Source organism: Hordeum vulgare, chromosome 6H, assembly GCF_904849725.1.
Source record: "Hordeum vulgare subsp. vulgare chromosome 6H, MorexV3_pseudomolecules_assembly, whole genome shotgun sequence".
Lineage (NCBI taxonomy): Eukaryota > Viridiplantae > Streptophyta > Magnoliopsida > Poales > Poaceae > Hordeum > Hordeum vulgare.
Genome location: NC_058523.1, coordinates 550689478 through 550710005, shown reverse-complemented (window position 1 = coordinate 550710005; position 20528 = coordinate 550689478). Strand labels below are relative to the sequence as shown.

General features: G+C 40.0%; 1 pseudogene; it reads left to right on the top strand.

The window, feature by feature from the left end:
- Positions 1-20198, top strand: part of LOC123405850 — a 46115-nt pseudogene extending 25917 nt beyond the window's left edge.
- Positions 20199-20528: the final 330 nt, after the last annotated feature.

Here is a 20528-nt window from a genome sequence, read left to right as displayed (position 1 = left end):
GGCTATTCACAAGAGTTATGTTCTAAAGGTGTCGAAGACATTTGTTCGAAACGGTGAAGTGTGAAGACTACAAACAGCTTTACGCAATGAGCAGGTAAACTATGGATCTACTGGACAGTCGAAAAACATGAGAAAAATGACTGGATGCAGCAATTTACTACCAGGATAAGGTGATATCGTTCGTTTGACGAAATATTGTTCTAAACACGCAAGTCAAGGGCAGATAAATGAAGGTATTAAAAACATTGGCTATCTCATCGACATTTGCATTAATCAGTCAAGGACAGGTAACAGATATTCACGAAGGGCATCAAGAACATGGCGATGTTGAAACTTCGAACAAGGATGGGATCTGTTCTTAAGTGAGCGGTGACCTAACCTGATGATTTCGGTCGGAAGCGGTCGACGGCGACCAGGCTATTGGAGGAGCACGAAAGTCTTGTCGAGCGTAGAGATCTTCGGCGGTGACGGAGTGCTTGGCAAACAACGAGGTGGTCGACGGCGACGCAGTGGTCGATGGCGGCGAGCAGATCGGCCACGGTACGATGCTTGACGGCGGCGAAGATCTATGGGCGGCGCCGAAGCTTTCGGGCGACGACAGGAACTGCGGTCGGCGGCGGAGCCCTCGGAAGGCGGTAAGGTTTCCTCGCTGTGATAATGGGGAGGAGATTGATGAGACTGGTAGGTGGGAAGCGCCAGTCCTGTCCCCCCCACCTATTTAACAGGGCGGGCGCTGGAATCGAGGCGCCGTGAGCGGGAACCGTCGGAGGATAAAAAGATTCGCTATAATGGCGCTCCGAAAATTTTGGGATAACGGCACCAAAAGATCCGTTGGGATAATGTCAGTCTTCCCGGAATTCAAGGGATAAGAAGATGCCGACGAGAAATGGTTTGGCGATTTAAAGATTTTTAGCACCAGATGGCGGGTTAAAGTTTCTGACGTATAGAGAAGAATGAAGGATGAATCGCCTTTAACTGAGCAGAAATATTGGCGTGAAAAGAGTTCAAGTCAATCTGGGGCCTAATGTTGGGGATATTACCTGTTAATAACCCGCCCTAATTGGGCCGGGTCACCGAATCAGGCGATTCACCTGAGCGTGGTTTGGGCCTTGGCCTGGAAAGACCAAAGGTTGTATGGCGGTTTATAATTTCCGGAAGGTCTCCAAGCTTTAGAGGATGGCGACTTAGAGACCGCAGAGGTCACGATTTGTAGGAAGGAAAGTACCATTGTAAACCCTAGGGGTTCGACCTGTATATAAAGGCGAGTCCCAGGGAAGAAGAGGGCAGGTTAGAAATCATCGAGTGCTAGGTTTGGCGAGTTACGCCCTCCTTGTAATCGAAACTACATCAATACAACTTAAAGCAGGACGTAGGCCTTTACCTCCTCACGAGGGGCCGAACCTGGGTAAATCGCCGTGTCTCTCCTGCTCAACCCCTTTGAGTCGCCATCAAGGTGCGATGGCTCGAGTACTAAGTCCTTTCACGAGGACATCTGCCGTGACAAAACCACGACAGGTCCCCTGTCGAAGACCACGACCATGAATGATGTCCTTTTCGGGGATGCCGTTGAGGATGACCCATGATGAAGGAGACGAGAACAAAGTAGCGAGAAGAGCTCGCCACCTCGGAGGGAACCCGATGCGTTGCAAGAGATCCATGATATAGTCCCAACGGACAAAGCCTTGGCGACGTCAAGTTTGACGAGAAGGGTCGGGGTCTTGCTGCGATGAAGCTTGCGAGCGGTGTTCCTCACATACAAAAAGTAGTCGTGAATGGATCTAGTCTTGATAAAAGCGCTTTGGCAGCGGGAGACATGAACATCCATCTTCGGGCCGAGCCGCCGAGCCATAGCTTTGGCAATGATCTTCGGGATTGCGTGGATCAGGCTTATGAGCCTGAAATCCGTGATAGACTCCGCACCATCCTTTTTAGGAAGAAGAACAATGTTGGCCGTATTGATGATACGAAATTGGAGACCGAAAGCTCGGAGAAGGCGTTGATGACCCTCATCAGATCAACCTTAATGATATCCCAACATGACCGGAAAAAAGAAAAGGAGAAGCTATCCGGGCCGGGAGCCTTGTCCGCAGGCATGTCCTTGATCGCTTCTTTTATCTCGAGCTCGGAGAAAGGCAGGTCAAGATCTTCCAAAGCATGTGAGGCAGGGTTTACAGCTGCCCAGTTGAAGTCAAGCTGGCGGGGAGGCGGACGGCATCTTTCATTATAAATTGGTGAGGAGGCTAGCGAGAGACAAGTATGCCTTGTTGTGTATATTAATCTTGAGCTGGTCATAGTTTTTCTTTCTTGGATGTCTTAGCATGATTGATGGTTGCAGACTTGCAGTAGGTGCCCTGAAACTAATATACAGTCTAACATGATGATATACAGAACAAACAAGAGGATCGTTCATTGAATTTCCAGTATCGTGCAGTCAGCTATGAGGAACTGATGATTAGAGCAAACTACGTTGCTGTAGACACACACAATGAATGGATGGACGTATCCTCAAGTCGACTCAGGGAAAGTTCTAGCCATGAGCCTGAAGCCGTGCGAGGTTATTCAAAGAAAAAGAATAGAGTCGCATCCCGGGAGGATCTTTGAATTGAAGAAGTAAACAAAACATTGGGATGGCAATATGATGCCCAAGTTGTTTCTGCATGTCTATTGCTATATGCTACATGTCAAATTAGATGTTCTGAGATCAGTGATACCCTAACCAAACTAAACATCCTATATATGCATCTTTCGTGTTGTTCTATTTGCTTCATTACAATGTAGCATGATCGTGTACCTTTGAGCAGTGGCTGGTCCAGGAACAGGACATAACCAGGGTGAACAATTTAAGGTCTATTTTTTATGAAGAACAAATGCAAGTCCACTGAACCAAAAATAATGGAACTAAATGACTAAAAACATGGAAATGCATTAAATATGAAAAAGAACATTAATGTAGCAATATTTTTTTTGAAAAGGAGAAACTTAGCCCCCGGCCTCTGCATCAATCGATGCATGCAGCCATCTTTATTTAAAAAAATAACAAATAGTCATAAATCCACAAGGTCCCCAAGCTCGAAAGTAAAACAAAGATAAAATGACAAGATGACTGCCATATTCGGCGTAGCTAAAAGTAGGCTACGATGCCTATACACCTAGCCTATGATTAGCACGACATCCAAACCGGTTGAAGATAGCCCGTACGATCATCTTCCATCGGTTGCACCCAATATCCATAAGCTCCCTGGAGTCCGCATGGCTGAGTGACGACCACGTACGGATCCAAGACGTTGCTCTGAAGATAACCTGCAAAAAGTAATTAAATTTCTTGCCATTAAAAATCATATCATTCCTGGTATTCCATATAGCCCAAAATAAAGCACAGACCCCAATTCTGATAAGTTTTGATATTTTAACGTCTACTCCGTTGAGCCACGTTGTAAATAGCGAGGTAATGCATGTTGGTGGTGAAACATTAAAGGCTATATGAAGAGTGCGCCATAGTAGTTTTGCAAGGATGCAGTCTAGAAATAAATGTCTTATTGTTTCATTCTGATGACAATAACAACAATTAGGTCTTCCTCCCCATCTGCGTTTTATCAAGTTATCTTTGGTCTCCATGCATCACCATGTTGGTTGTTGAAGATTGTAATTCTATACCTATGGAATAAAATCACCCTGTCCTGCGCAAAAAATAAATAAAATACCACCACTTTGTGTATAAACCACATAAAGATTTTAGTCCTTAGAGGCACTTTGGTATTTCAAATATGTATTGATATGGGCAATGGTCCAATGTTAAACAAATTCGTGTACATGGACTTTACTGAGAATACCCCATTCACAGCTCTGTCGGTGATTTTTGGGAAAGGTGTTGGCTATAAAAAGCATTGGAATGTTGGGAGCCGCCATATTCCAACGTCGAGATGAAAACGTCTGCAGCCGGTGAATGGTCTTGTTACCGGTTGCCAGCCCTGCCATGCTCCTGAGGCTCCACGATATTGTACGCAAGTTGGACAGCAGTATTGACTGAGACGCAGTCACGCACATCTTGGATCTTGTGCTTCCTTCGGGAGGAAACTATGGTTACTCTTCATAAACAATACACGCATGATGGACAGGGCAAAATCGGATGAAAGACATGGATGAACGGCCTAGTACTTGGAATGCAAAGACATCTTCCTATATAGATTGATGAAGCAGCAAGCGAGAGTCAAGTAGGATATGCTCTGCCTCTGTATTAGTACTATTCTTAAGCAGTTCGCATTATTTTCCTCCTTTTTTTACAAAAGCTGATATGATATTAATTTGAGATACTGGAGCAGAACAAATAATAGGACTGCTGAAGTATGAGCATCAACGGGAAGACGTGCAGATTAGTTAGGCCCTATAATTGAGTATGCCACTATGCAAGCATCTCAAAACTTTGATAAAACACATTTTAGTCGGCCAATCTGTTTAATCTCAAGCTGAATCCTCGAGCCGATCCTGCCAATGATGCTTATGGGCCAGGTCAGTCTCATTAAAGCAGCATGACATCTGCTGTGTGCTCGGTGCCATTTCATTTGAAGCACCCATTCTCTCTGCTAGACCTACCGGGATCATCCAATGAACTGTTGTGGTAGTTCATTATGTATTTATTACTGTGCTAGATTGTCTGCCACCAATCAGGTTCATGCTCATGTTTGTTATCATATACTCGAAACCAAGTGGGTATTTTAACACACAGAACATCCCAAACATAACTATGCATCAGCCCCGTATACAGGGTTGGGTGGTGGAGCTAGTGAATTATCGAATCCCGGGCACACTATAATCTGATGTACTTCACTTTTATGATTTTATCTACCAAGAATAACCATATCTGGATAAATACCATGTGAATATACACATTAATGTGGCATACTGATAAATGCCCTAAATATGAGTTGCACTAGTAACACCCCCCTCCCCCGCGCTAAATTCAATTTTCTCAGGTAAATCCAATTGAAATTCGGAACAATCATCAATGTTTAATTCACTTATACTAATACTCTTATGGTGTCCATGAATGCAGGTAAAATTTTGGTGGTAGGAGGAGATACAATTATTTTCATGGAACATGACCTCGCCAATACTAGAAACATGAAGTTGGTACTCTGTCTGTTTGAACAATAATCGGGGCTCAAGAATTGTTCTATTTTGGGAAAGCCAAAGAAGAACAAGAGGCATACAAGCAATTATTCGGTTGTGAGATAGGATCTTTACCATTTAGTTACTTAGGTATCTCTATTCATTATTGCAAACTAACTAATAAGGAATGGAAATGCGTAGAAGTTTGGTTTGAAAAAAGATTAAGCTGCTAGAAGGGCAAACTTATGTCTTATGGTAGTCGGTTAGTGCTAATTAACTCATTGTTGACAAGCCTACCGATGTTTCTATTATCTTTCTTTGAGGTACCAGTAGGGGTACGGAAAAGGCTTGACTTCTACCGATCTAGATTTTTCTGACAAAGTGGTGAGAGTAAGACTAAATATAGACTTGCCAAGTGGGACATGATGTGCAGACCCAAAGATCACAGAGGGTTAGGAATTAAATATCTACAAATTAAGAATAGATGTCTATTAAGCAAATGGCTTTATAGACTGTTTGTGGAGACGGAAGGCACCTGGGTATAAATTTTGCGTAATAAGTACCTACAAACCAAAACTTTGGCTCAAGTTACAGTGAAACATTCTGATTTACCTTTTCAGAAAGGCCTGTTGAGGCCAAAAGAAGCCTTTTTCCACAATGTGAAGTTTCATGTTGGAAATGGTAACACGGCCAGGTTTTGGGAAGACACATAACTAAGAGAGATGCCACTAGCTACACAATATCTGACACTATATAACATTCTACAACGTAAAGAGGCTTATGTTGCTATAATTATGCAAACGATCCTTCTTAATATTCAATTTAGGAGGTCTCTGGTAGGAGAGCGATGGAATGCATAACTCCATTTAGTAAGACGTTTGATGGACGTCCAACTTTGAGACCAACCAGACACAATTCGATGGAAAGTAACTACAAGGGGTAGTTTTTTCCCTGTAAAATCAATGTATTTGCACCTTATTAATGCTGGACTAATACCTACTTCTCTACACATTTGGAAGATAAAAATACCACTTAAGATTAAGATCTTTATGTGGTTCATTTATAAAGAAGTGATACCGACGAAAGATAATTTGATAAAACGGAGATGGGTGGGTAACTCTAGATGTTGTTTTTATAATCACAATGAAACAATCAAACATCTCTTTCTCGAATGTCCCATTGAATAGACTTGTATGACTTTCTATTCATATAGCCAGCTCCACCAGACCCTAGCGGCCCAACTGAGCGCTCAGATTTTTCTTCTTCTTAACACTAGGCCTGTATAAAAAATTTAAGGCCCTCCAGAGTTTTGGGCCCTGTGCGGACCACACTTTTGGCATCACTGTGGGCCCGACCCTGCTCCCTGGCTGGTGCGCCGAGGAAATCTCCATATATAAAGCTAGATGAGCTAGCCTCCCAGATTGATCGATTATGTTCAGAACGCGAGATTCACTTAGGGCATGTACAATGCATTGCCTCAAGGTGATGCCTCATATGCAACGTAAGATCGGATGTCAGAAAAAGTAGGTTCGGATGAAGAAGCGCGATCCTTTGCAAGAGGCGGGTGTTTAAAGAGAAAAAGTATAGTCCGGTGTAAAAAGCTGAAAAAGTTAGAGTAAAAAGTAGAAATGAGTGTGTATTAAAGTCTTTATTTTTAATTATTTAATGAGGCACACTCATAATAGCTTGTATTGAAGAGAAAAAATCAATATAAATGCTTCAAAGCTACTGCATGCCCTTACAAGCTGATTTCTTTCCGGCGATCACGCATATGTATACGTGTAGTTACGTATGTCAGCCGGGGACTGCACACAAACAACGCACGCACACAACGTCGATGAATTTTGCCGATGGACAAACTCATAGGACAGACGAACAGCGGTGACATCAGCCCACGATGATCGCGTGCTGAGGGAGCTCGTGGAGGAGATATTGTACTATATATGGACGCCGCCGATGATTGGCGACGGCAACGATGAGGCCAAACAAAGGTGATCATGGTGAAGGATTCTACAAATTATATCATCAAACAAAAAATGACAAAACTACCTTGCAAATCAACGGCTGAGATGATTCAATACTACCTGGTCCTAGAAGTACTGTAAAAAATCTCATTTTTTAACCCTGGACAGTGCCACATGCATGATGGGACTAATCTTGCACGACTGTAATGACTTTTGAAATTTTGGTGATAAGCTATTATGGGTTGGATGAATGTACGTTTGCTAGAGTTGAGCCGTGGACTTATCTGATGCTAAGATTGCTTTGTTGAGTGTATACGATATAGAAGCTTATATATCAGTGAACAAATTCAAGTACGAACTTGTGAGCTGTTTACTGCGTGCTCGTTAATGTCATGCAAAAGTTGAACTTCTCTGGCAGATCGTCCCGTTCTTTGCCGTTGAGGCCGACATTGCCGTACTCTTGTCACTGGAGAACACTTTCTGCAGTATGAAACCCATATGGTCTAAATACATGAAGACAGGCACACACTTATCGTGCTTTATTCATGGAAAAATAATGGTTGGGAAGAGACATTGTTCATCAATACATGTATGACTGCAAGGCCAAACCGGATGACCTAGCCATAAGTTAGCACTACAGAGGAGTGACATATTCCATTATAAATTGGTGAGACGGCTAGCAAGAGGAAGTATGTCTTATTCTGTATATTAATCCCAAGCTGTTCATAGTTTTTTTCTTGGACGTCTTAGCATTGTTGATGGTTGCAGTAGGCGCCCTGAAACTAATATATGCAGTCTAACACTTTCTCGAAGCTAATATGCACTTTATGCAGTCTAACAATAGATGACATATTGGAGCAAAACAAACAAGAGGACCGTTGGCGTTGGTGATTAGAAAAAACTAAGTCCCCGTAGACACACACAATGAATAGTCGGATGTCTCCCTCAAGTCAATATAGGGATAATCCTAGCCAGTAGCCAGAGGTCGAGCGAGGGTTTTCAAAGAAAAGCAATGGAGCTTCGCACCTCCGCAATGATCTTCGGATTGAAGAAGTGAACAAACTTTGGTCAGGTGATATATGGATAGCCAAATCGTTTCTACATGTTTATTGCGCTATGCTACTTCAACAAATAGATGCTTTGTGACCAATTAAGCAAACTAAACATAAAATAAACACATAGTGTTGTTCTTTTTTGTCTGATAACAAGTGTAGCATGATCATGTACAAGTACAATCCTTGTGTTCAACGGCACATAGTTTGGCACTATACTTTGGATATCTAGCATTGTTCAGATATTTTATGACAAAGTGTTGCTCATGATTCTTCAAAAGTAAACCCAAATGATAAGTGTCACATGTGTGGCATGAAGTAACACCGCCCGGATAATTTTACAACTAAAATTGTCATCCGAAAAAAAAAATTCCAAAAAAAATCTGAAACTTGCCATCAAACAGAAACTTGCCATGTTCTCACAACTGAAGTTGCCTTCCTCGGATAACTAAACTTGCCGTCAAAAAAACGTCACCACATAGTTGCTTCGTGCCACACATGTGACACTTATCAGGGTCGAAACTAAATGCTGGAGGTACAGTTCCTGTTTATGGCCACAAAACTCCTCCTAGTACCACTATCCCTACTACCGCTGTCTAAGCGGCCATTTGGCTCATCTTACTCAAATAGGGTTTCATCCCACTTTATATATAAAGCAAATCACCGCACGACGAACCGAATGTCACAAAGTCATATCGACAAAGTAGCTAAACACAAATAAGAGTGGGGTTCTGCTGAAGGCATCAACTTAACAAGCCCTCAGAAAATAAATATAGTGGGGGTCAAAAGCGACAGTGACGACCAAGTAGCTAGTCTGGGGAGGAGGGGGAGGAGTGGAGGCGCCAAATGGAGAGCCAACGATCTGAAGCCTATTGTTATAGTGTCAATGGCGTCCCGCTCCGTTCCACGGTTAAGCGGCTTCTACAGTTACAAGAAACCACACATTTTTGTAAATAGCATCAATAGGTCACCCAAGAGAAGAGCGTTCTATGATGAGCTTATGCAGATCCTCCATAAGGTCCAAGCGAGGACCCCATTTGGCTCATCTTTCATGTAAGAGATGAAGGTTGACAAGACACTTAGTCTTTCACAAAAAAAAAACAAGAGACTTTAGAGAATCTATGACAGAACTCTTCAAACTCTCTCTATATGCCCGTGCAGACAACCGTGTGAGTGATCGGTCATAAAATCCCCACCCAGCCACACCCCCATATCGTCCCTATACGTCTAGGCTAACTGGCATCCTTCATATCCAACCCATATCTAGGACGGATATGAGGAGACCCAGACTCGTCCGGCCCACACTGGCCCACTCTGATCCCACATATATTCGTCCCCATTGGCAACCGAGAACAAATCATAATCACTCTACTCCGCCCCAAGTTCCATTCTGGCGATCTCCAGCCTTCTCCCGCATTTCGGGCAGTGGATCTGACTCTCAAATGTCCCACTTTGTCGACTCGGATCTTGTCACATGCGGGGTCGGTAGAAAAAGGTTGTGTGCATGGCTCTCGGACGCTCCCGGGAGGAGTTGACGAGACCGCGGCCGGACTCATCCGATAAAACTCCATTGGGTCCACACAATTGGCGCTTAGATCCACCGAACCTGGTGGCAGGAGGCACGTGACCGCTACCTCACCATAAGTGGTCCGACCCGTCTGGCACCCCAACATGGATGCACGTTTTCCTCAAGACGTTTTGCTTTGACTCAAAGGTAAATGAGGACATGCACCACAACTCGTTCGTGGTACGGAGCAGTGTGCCCGCAGTGAGGCAGATGACATGAGAGGAAGCTCCATCCCCTGTGACAGAGGCCATAGAGGCAGAGTTGAACGCTGCCGCGGAGATGCAATGGCTATTGTGGACCACAATCATAGGTATCCGTCAATAGCCTGCACAGCAAGGTTAGGCCCAATGTCATGTGCATAAGTGTTCTCCTGAATGGCGCGTGACACGATATGCTACACTATCTCGTAAACAGCGGGCGCAAGCTACTGAATCCTGAATCTGTGCAGCCACTGATCCTCCCAAATCAGAATGTCATTGCTACTTTCAAGATCTATAGTCGCTGGCGCCGCTAGAGAGCTATACCTCGCACTAAGCGAGACCAAGGTTCTCTCGCCTCAAGCAACAACTGTATCTTGTCGGCCCGTTTAGCTCACACACACTAAAAATATAGGGAATATAAAGGAGGGGCAACCAGGGATCGTGGCAGCCACTCGGCTTGGGGAGGTCCTATACGGCGCCTTCACCGCCGGTCAGCCTAACCGGCACCTGCAGCGTTCCTTCTCGTGGTCGGCCCATGTAGAATATGTTGGTCCTTAAAAATTAAAAAAAGTTCACATAACTATTTTAAAAATGAGATTTGCGGAAAAAGTTAAATGATTATTAAAAAGTTTAGCGATTTTTCAAATATGTTTATGTATTTTCAAAAATTTCATAGAATTTGAAAAAAAATCATTTATTTTCAAAACAAATTCATCGATTTTCATAAAAACAGTCATCAATTTTTAAAAATATTTCATTTATTTTAAACAAACATTTCACGAATTTTAAATTATATTCACCAATTTTTATAAAAGATCATCGATTTTAAAAAATTTACCGATTTTCAAAAAAATTCATCAATATAGAAAAATATCATGGGCTGAAACACAGATTGGATCTCGGAATGGGTCGGCCCATGGTGGAGCGCTGTAGGCGCCGGTTAGCAAAATTTGCCTTTAAACGCTTTTTGCCCTTGTTTGCGTCAAGATGTCGAGGCTCCACACACAATCGATTTTGGCCGGCCCATTACCGGTTGCGGGGATCGCAGTTTTGGGAACCTTGTAGACTTTCCAGGTAGGTATTTCCGGTTTAACGAACTTTCTAGAGGCTTCCCTGAACCGGTTTTCCTATTTTTCGTTTTGTTTTTCTTTATTATTTCTGTTTCTTTTTTTCGATTCCAGTTTCAAAAATATTCTGGATTTGAAAAAAAATCTTCTGCACTTTCAAAAGTTGTACAAAATTTTCAAATATTGTTCTTCAATTTCCAAAAATGTTTTTGTTATTTACAAAAATATTCCGGATTTTCAAAAAATGTACAAGGTTTTTAATTATTTTTTCGAAATTCAGCAAATGTGCTGGATTTCGAAAAAATGGTCTCAATAATCGAAAAATGTTCGGGATTTCGTAAAATTGTTCTTCCATTCGAAAAGTATTTTTGCTATCTAGAAAAATGTACTACCGTTTCAGAAAAATCTGGATTTCCCAAAAATATTCTCGATTTTTTAAAATGTTATTTCAAAAAATGTTGTTGCTTTTTGAAATTTGTTCTCCAAATACAAAAATGTTTGTATTTTAAAAAATGTTCACATTTATGAATTTGTGTAGGATTTTTCAAAATTGAATTAATTTTCAAAAACAATTCTTAGGATTTACAAAGTATTTGTACTTGTAAAATTTTGTTCACGCTTCCAAATTTTCTTCGTGGTTTTGGAATTTTTTTTTTCTGTTTCTGTTTCAGAAATGTTCTTCATTTTCAAAAAATATTGGGGTTTCAAAAATGTTTAGGATTTTTCAAAAATGTTGGGTATTTTGTTTTTTAGGAACTTGTTCTGGATAGTTTTTTAAATGTAATGGGTTTACAAAAAATATTCTTCAAATTCGGAAAAAGTTTCAGATTTGTTACAAAAAAACATGTTCTAGATTTCCAAAATATATTCTGAATTTTCATAAATTGTTCCTTCAATCTAACAATTCTTTTTTTATTTTTTACAAAAATGTTCTGCATGTTCAAAAAAAATGCTTTGGAATTTGCAAATATGTTCTGTATTTTTGAAAAATGTTTGGATTTTCTAAAATGTTTTCAACAAATGTTCTTGTTTTTAGAAATTTGTTCTCAAAATTCAGCAAATGTTCGTTATCAAAAATGGTTCACGTTTATGAAGTTCTTCAGGATTTTTCAAAATTGTTCTCATTTTCAAATTTTGTTCTCAAGATTTAAAGAATATTTGTGCTTTTAAAAACTTGTTCAAGCTTTCAAATTTTGTTTGCGGTCCCAAATTCGTTCAGTATTTTTCAAAGTTGTTCTTGGGTTTAAATTTTTTCTCAAGATAGAAAAAATGATCGTCCTTTAAAGAATTGTTCGAGTTTTCAAATTTGTTCCCTGTTTTAAAAACGTTCATGTTTTCAAAAAATATTTATGAAATTCAACGTTTATTGGTATTAAAAAAAGGAAAAAAAATATATGAAAAACAACTCAAAAAAGAAAAAAGAAGTTACAGTTTCGCCCTCGTACTGTGCCGGCGCAGTCCGGGGTCGCCCTGTCCGGGGGAGGGACTGCTTGCTACAGTGAGCGGCAGGTAGGAGTTCCCCCTAAATAGGGTTTCCCCTCGGCTTGCCATTCGTTCTGTGATAATATAGTTGGGTGCGGCCTACTTCAGGTGGAACAAGCTAGTTTTTCACAGGCATTTTCGGGCTTTTTTCCACCTGGTTTTCTGCCTTTTTGGTCCGTTTTCATTGTTTATTTTTTTTTGTCTTTGATGTTTTGATTTGGGTTTTGTTATTTATTTTCTTGGCTTAATTGTATTTTTATTTTCTCTACGTTTTCTTCTTTTTTTTTTTTCGGTTTTGTTTCTTGTTTTAAACATATGGTTAACATTTTTGCTATACACATTTCATATTTTCCAAATGATAGCTTAACATTTTTAATTGCTTCTTCATCATTTCCTCTAATGCTTAACTAATAGTTTTATATAGATGGTCAAATGTTTTCTTCATTTTCTTTATACATGGTCAATATTTTTCTATACACATTTAATATATTTAAGTGCTTTATTATTATTTTTGAATATTTTTTCAACAATGTTTTTCAAATGACAGATTAACATTTTATATATACATGACCCAACCTGTCAATATTTTTTAGTAAATGGTCAACATTTTTTCATTGCATGTTTAACCTTTTCCAAATGAGTGATTAAAAAAATCAAATAATTGTTCAACTCTTGTTGCAAATGCTTGATTTATATATTTTACACAACTTCTCCCCAAATACCAATTATTTTGGTACAAAGAGAGCACATGAGTAAAAATATATTATTTCTTTAACTAATGGTCTTCATTTTTTCTATAAATATTTTTTAAATGAATCATTAGTATTTTTTAACTAATTGATCAGAAAAAATTCAGTTGTTGACGAACATTTTATAGGCACATGATAAAAAAATTGTACACATTTTTTATTCATTTCCCGTATGCATGATAAAATTTGCTATAGACAGATATAACATTTTTCAATACTTTGTCAACATTTTAAAAATGGTTTCCATAGTGTATTTTTCAATAATATATATATAGAGTATTTTATAGTACAATAAGTAAAAACAACATAAACCATAAAAAAAGAAAAAGGAGGTTGTGGCCTTTTGCGCATCCGGCCCGGGCCATCTCGTTATCACCTTCATTGATAGTTCCCATGTCTCACGTGCCCCTTGTGCAGATAGCCTTCGGAGGTCCTATTCCGGATTTCAGGCATCAGGGAAGCTGTTTGGCGCCCACGAATTTTTCTCCCGCTAAAAGTTGTCATGTCTATGGCACATAAATTGCCATCACGATTATACTTACGTTGACATGATATAAAAAAAATTAAAAAACTTAACTTGTCATGATGAATTACTAAAATTTGACATGGTTCATGAAATAGGTTTGACATGGTTCATAAGTAAAGAAATATATGTCGTCAATTACTTTAAGAATGCATGTTCAATGACTCAAATTTGCCATGTACCATAAACTAAAATTGCCAAGATGATTTTTTAAATTACCATGATACATGCACTAAATTTTTCCATGGTTCATACAAAAAATATTTTCCATGTTCTAAATACTAGAATTGCTATGGTCAAAATACTAAATTGTCATCATATATAAAATCAACTTGCCATGATCCATGAACTAAATTTATCTTGATTAATTAATAAAATTTACCGTGGTCGATTAACAAAAATTACCGTGAAAAGTAGTTGAAATACAATGGTAACTTTAAATTAAGAAAAAAAAAGTAGATAACGCATGTCATTGCCACTTTATTGTAAACAACATGTCGACCTCAATGTAATTATGATGACAACTTTTGTCCCAAAAAAATCATCGAAACATATTAATATGAGATCTAGTTTTAAAGATTTCGTCGAGATGGATTTAATGATGAAACATATTTTCATTTGTTTTTTATTTAAGAGAGAAAATATTTGTAAGTCTAAATATTTTATAAAAAATCGCTGATGTCATATGTTCGATGTGGCAAAATAGATGATTATAAATGCGTGTAGACCATGTTGCCTCGTTTCATACGTGTGTGCGTTATCAATTAGGAAAGAAAAAAGAATAGAGAACGAATAAAAAGGAGAAAATATAAAAACAAAGTCTTGTGCGAGGGTATTTAGTGCAGTTTATTATTGTGGACAAGAGATCCCTCGTCCGACTTTCCATATGGGTGTTAGCTTTTTCAGTTTAAAACGAAAGAGAAAAAAAAGTAGTGCATGGTTGAGCAACCTTCATCGGGGATGCCTAATCCATCGTACTTGGGCGCGCAAACAAGGCAGTTGCATCAGGCTTCTTGTGCCACCGTCGTCGCTGCCATTTGAGAAATTTAGGTCCCCTCGCCTCTACCATCTCAGTAATTTCTTTGTTCTTCGTAAAATGTCTAGTGATCATCAAGTTTTGAGAGGCTGAATATTCTCTTGTTTTTTTTGGCGATGCTATGAGGTTGGAGAGTTTTCTATCTTCGCATATTCGATTATTCGGATATGATGAATTTATGTTGTTGTGTCAAGCTTCTCTTGTTTGTAGTCTTAAGTTTACACGCTGAAGATGTGCAACCAAAAATCATCTTCGTGTGATGGCAAGCTTGAGGAGATACAAAAACTAAAATGGGCTGCACCCACTTGCTTTCTTCTTTGGCATCACGGAAACGGTGATGTGGGAGTCACTAGTTAGCGAGCGCTTCTTCGGGAGCCTCGCAGCAAGCACTTCCACCCGCCGCCATTTGACGCATTCTCAGTTGTCGCCATATGCGGTGCTCTGAGCGCTTTCTACGGATTTCATATTATTTTACTTTTTCGCACGCCTATTTTGTTTTTTAGATTGGTTTTTGATTTTTTGGGTGCTTCGGTTTTTCTTATTTTTTTGGCAAAAAAAATATTTTGCACAAAGAAACACGTTTTTTTGCTTTTTTTTTGCAAGAGGCACGATTTCGCCTTCGAGAGAGGCACGGCCGTGCCTCTCGGAAACGAAAAAAACGTATTTTTTTGCGAGAGGCACGATTTTGATTTCGCGGGAGGCACGTCCGTGCCTCTCGGAAATGGAAAAAATAACGTGTTTTTTCCGCTAGAGACATGGTTTTGATTCCGCAAGAGGCACGGTTTTATCTTCGTGAGAGGCACACCCGTGCCTCTTGTAAAGGGAAAAATAACACATTTTTTTTCACGAGAAGCACGATTTTGTTTTCGCGAGAGGCAAAATTTTGCTTTCGCGAGCGTGCCTCTCGGAAAAGAAAAAACGTTGAAAAAACGATTTTTTTTTGTTTTTTTCTTATCGCGAGAGGCACAGTTTTTTGTCCAGGTTTTTTCTTGAAAAAAGTTCACCAAAGCTTATCAACATGGTATCTACTTTTGAAGATCTCGACGTGAAAAATCCAACAGTAAAAATAGTTTGAGATTTGAATGAACGGTTTAGAAGATAAAGCATTTCAAACATATAAATCATTTAAAAAATGGAAATTTTCTGATTGCGACAAGTGACAGGCATACAGTACACCACTTGTCACAGACTAAGGAGGTGAGAGTATATTGTAAAATAAGTACTCCGTAATTAATGATTTCAAGGATCGGAGGGACAGTGAAAAATGAAAAATGCTATTTGACGCATTATGCGTCAATGCGTCAAGTGGAAGAGAAAGCCATGAACAGAGATGGCCGTCCCATTAGAAGTGTCCCAGGATTCCGGTTTTGGGACCTACTCGAAGGTCCAATTGTTTTTTTGGTTTTGGGAACATTTTAGAAGGTAGCTGAACCCTTTTTTTAAGTTTATTTTCGTTTTTCTTTTTGTCTTTTCCCTGTTTTATTACTTTCTTTTTTATTTTCTATTTCTGTTTTTCAAGGTTAATTTATCTTTTTTTAAATTAGTTCATGTTCAAAATTATTCTTTAAATTCGAAAAATGTTTCTGTTTTTAAAATAATATTCTAAATTTCAAATAATTGTCGTTTGTCAAAACATTCATAACTACAATAAATGTTCGGAATTATCAAAAAATCTTCGGCTTTAAAAAAATTGTTGGGTATTTTAAGAAAATATTTTGTAGTTTAAAAAAATCTTCGAAATATCAAAATTTTGTTTAACTTTTAAACTAAGTTCCTGTTCAAAAATTGTTCTTAAATTTTTGAAAAATGTTCAAATAAAGAATGTTGTTTTTCAAACTTTGTTCATAAATTCAATAAACATTCTGCTTTTCACAAAATGTTCTGTATTTTCAAATATTGTTCTGGAAATTCTAAAAATCTTTTTTGCTTTCTTCAGAAATGTTCTAAATTTCAAATAGTTGCCGTTTTTCAAATAGTTTCATAACTTAAATTTTTGTTCGTTATTTTCAAAAAATGTGTGATTTTTCTAAAAAATGTCCATGATGTTATGAAAATGTTAGGTATTTTCAAAGAATGGTTGCAATATCAAAGTTTTGTTCAATTTCTAAACTAAATTCGTGTTTGAAATTGTTCTCAATTTTTGAATTTCTTTTTGGTTTTGAAAAATGTTCCAAATTTCAAAAGTTTGTTGCTTTTCAAACTTTGTTCGTAAATTCAGAAAGAAACTCTATTTTAGATAAATGTTCTGGATTTTCAAAAATTTGTTCTTCAACTTCGAAAAATGTTCTTGCTTTTAATTCGAAATGAAAAGGAAAAATGAAATAAAAATGAACAAAAAAAGGGAATTAGCAAAAAAGGAAAAAGAAAAAATATCAGATTTTTTGAGACAAAAAAAATAAAGCTGGGCCGGACCAGTCGGGGCACCTCCTTGCCGTAGTTAGGAGCAAAATTTATTTAGCGCCAGAGGCACCAGTTTTAGTTGTTTTTTCCAAACCTGCGCCTGTAGGTGTGTTGGCTGGGCTCGGCCCACTTATCATTTTCCTTTAACTGTTTAAAAGTGCAAAAAATGAGGCTCACAGAAGACTCGAACCGTAGACCTCTGGGTTCTCAGCACACTGAGCTAACCACTACGACCATGGGTAACTGATAGAACTTCTTCTGTCCCTTTTCTTCTTTAGCTAGTTCGCTGGCCGATGAACTTTTCCTTCAAGATCAACGTACATTTTTCCAAATATCCATGTACTTTATTCCAAAGTAATGAATTTTTATTAATATTTATGTACATTTTGAAAATCTGATGAACTGTTTAAAAAATCCATGAACTTATTTTTCAAATCCGATGAACTTTTCTCATATTTCTTGAACTTTTTGAAATTCATTAACCTTTTTTAAAATTCGTGTACCTTTGAGCAGTGGCGGGTCCAGGAACAGGACATAACCAAGGTGAACAATTGAAGGTCTATTTTTTATGAAGAACAAATGCAAGTCCACTCAACCAAAAATAATGGAACTAAATGACTAAAAACATGGAAATGCATTAAATGTGAAAAAGAACATTAATGTAGCAAATTTTTTTTGAAAAGGAGGAACTTAGCCCCCGGCCTCTGCATCAATCGATGCATGCAGCCATCTTTATTAAAAAGTAACAAATAGTCATAAATCCACAAGGTCCTGAAGCTCGAAAGTAAAACACAGATAAAATGACAAGATGACTGCCATATTGGGTGTAGTTAAAAGCAGACTACGATGCCTATACACCTAGCCTATGATTAGCACGACATCCAAACCGGTTGAAGATAGCCCGTGCGACCATCTTTCATCGGTTGCACCCAATATCCATAAGCTCCCTGGAGTCTGCATGGCTGAGTGACGACCACGTACGGATCCAAGTCGTTGCTTTGAAGATAGCCTGCAAAAAGTAATTAAATTTCTTGTCATTAAAACTCCTATCATTTCTGGTATTTCATATAGCCCAAAATAAAGCACAGACCCCAATTCTGATAAGTTTTGATATTTTAACGTCTACTCCGTTGAGTCACGTTGTAAATAGCGAGGTAATGCATGTTGATGGTGAAACATTAAAAGCTATATGAAGAGTGTGCGATAGTAGTTTTGCAAGGATGCAGTCTAGAAATAAATGTCTTATTATTTCATTCTGATGACAATAACAACAATTAGGTCTTCCTCCCCACCTGTGTTTTATCAAGTTATCTTTGGTTAATACCACCACTCTGTGTATAAACTACATACAGATTTTAGTCCTTAGAGGCACTTTGGTATTCCAAATATGTATTGATCTGGGCAATGGTCCAGTGTTAAACAAATTCGTGTACATGGACTTTACTAAGAATACCCCATTCACAGCTCTGTCGGTGATTTTTGGGAAAGGTGTTGCCTATAGTAAGCATTGGAATGTTGGGAGCCGCCATATTCCAACGTCGAGATGAAAACGTCTGCAGCCGGTGAATGGTCTTGTTGCCGGTTGCCAGCCCTGCCATGCTCCTGAGGCTCCACGATATTGTACGCAAGTTGGACAGCAGTATTGACTGAGACGCAGTCACGCACATCTTGGATCTTGTGCTTCCTTCGGGAGGAAACTATGGTTACTCTTCATAAACAATACACGCATGATGGGCAGGGCAAAATCGGATGAAAACATGGATGAACGGCCTAGTACTTGGAATGCAAAGACATCTTCCTATATAAATTGATGAAGCAGCAAGCGAGAGTCAAGTAGGATATGGTCTCCTTCTGTATTACTCCCTCCGTTCTTAAATATAAGTCTTTTAAGCAATTTTATTAAGGGTCAACATGCGAAGCAAAATGATTGAATGTACACTGTAAAGTATGTCTATATACATCCGTATGTAGTCTATTAGTAAAACCTCTGAAAGGACTTATATTCTTAAGCTGTTCGTATTATTTTCCTCTTTTTTTTTTACAAAAGCTGATATGATATTAATTTGAGATACTGGAGCAGAACAAATAATAGGGTTTCCCCTACTACACCCACCCCGCCACCTTCTTCCAGGACGCCCGCCGGAGGGCCCCCGCGCGGAACCACTATGCCTCCTCCTACTTCCCTTCCGCCGAGCCGGCGCGCCCCAGCCCCGCCAGCGTGTGCTCCAAGAATTCGCCCGACTGTTTCCAGATCGAGGTCACCGGGCCCGACCCCGTTCCCAAGAAGCCGGCGCCGTCGGCGGAGGAGGCCATGGTGAGGGTGCAGGCGGCGGCGCGCGGGCACATGGCGAGGAGGATGGTGCGGGAGGTGCGCGCGGTGAAGCGGGAGGCCGTGGCCGCGAGGGTGGCGGCCGAGGCCGACGCGCTGCGCGCGGTCGCCAAGAAGCGGGTCGGCCTCGGGGAGGAGCTCATGCGCCTGTTGCTGCGCCTCGATGGGGTGCGCGGCGCCCGGGAGTACCGCAGGCGGGTCGCCAGGCGGGTGCTCGCGTTCCAGGACGCCGTCGACGCGCTTGAGTCCTCGCCCTCGCCCGCGCTCGCACCCGCGGTGGTGACCGCTGATGTGCCGATGGTTCAGGATGCAGAGGAAGAAGTAGGGGATGCGATGGTGCCGGAGCTTCAGGATGCAGATGAAGAAGCAGAGGATGCGATGGCGCCGGAGTTGCCGGTTGAGGATGACAATGCGGCGGGTGATCCTCTGGCTACCGCCGTGACAACTGAAACCGCGGCGATGGAGATCGACGTGGCGAGTCCTGTCGTCGTCGACGAGGCCGACCAGACCGAGACCGGACTCTAGGATGAAGGGGAGAAGAAGGCCTCGGATGCGGAGGGCGAGTGGGAGATGGTGGCGACAAGGGACGGCGACGTCTCCACCGGCGAGGAGGACCCTGCACCGCCCAACCCGCAACAGCAAGAACCGGTAGAGGAGGAGGGGAAGAAGACGGTGTCCACCGGCGAGGAGGACCCTGCACCGCCCAAGTTCGCTGGCCGATGAATTTTTTCTTCAAGATCAACGTACATTTTTTCCAAAAATCCATGTACTTTTTTCCAAACTAATGAATTTTTATTAATATTTATGTACATTTTTAAAATCTGATAAACTGTTTGCAAAAATCCATGAACTTATTTTTCAGATTCGATGAACTTTTCTCATATTTCTTGAACTTTTTAAAATTCATTGACCTTTTTTGAAAACCGACGAACTTTTTCAATAATGATCATTTTTTTTTAAATTTGATGAAGTTTTCTTTAAATCAGATGAACTTTTTTTCATATTGGATGATTTTTTTTAAATTCAATGAACTCTTTCTCAAATTCGGTGAAC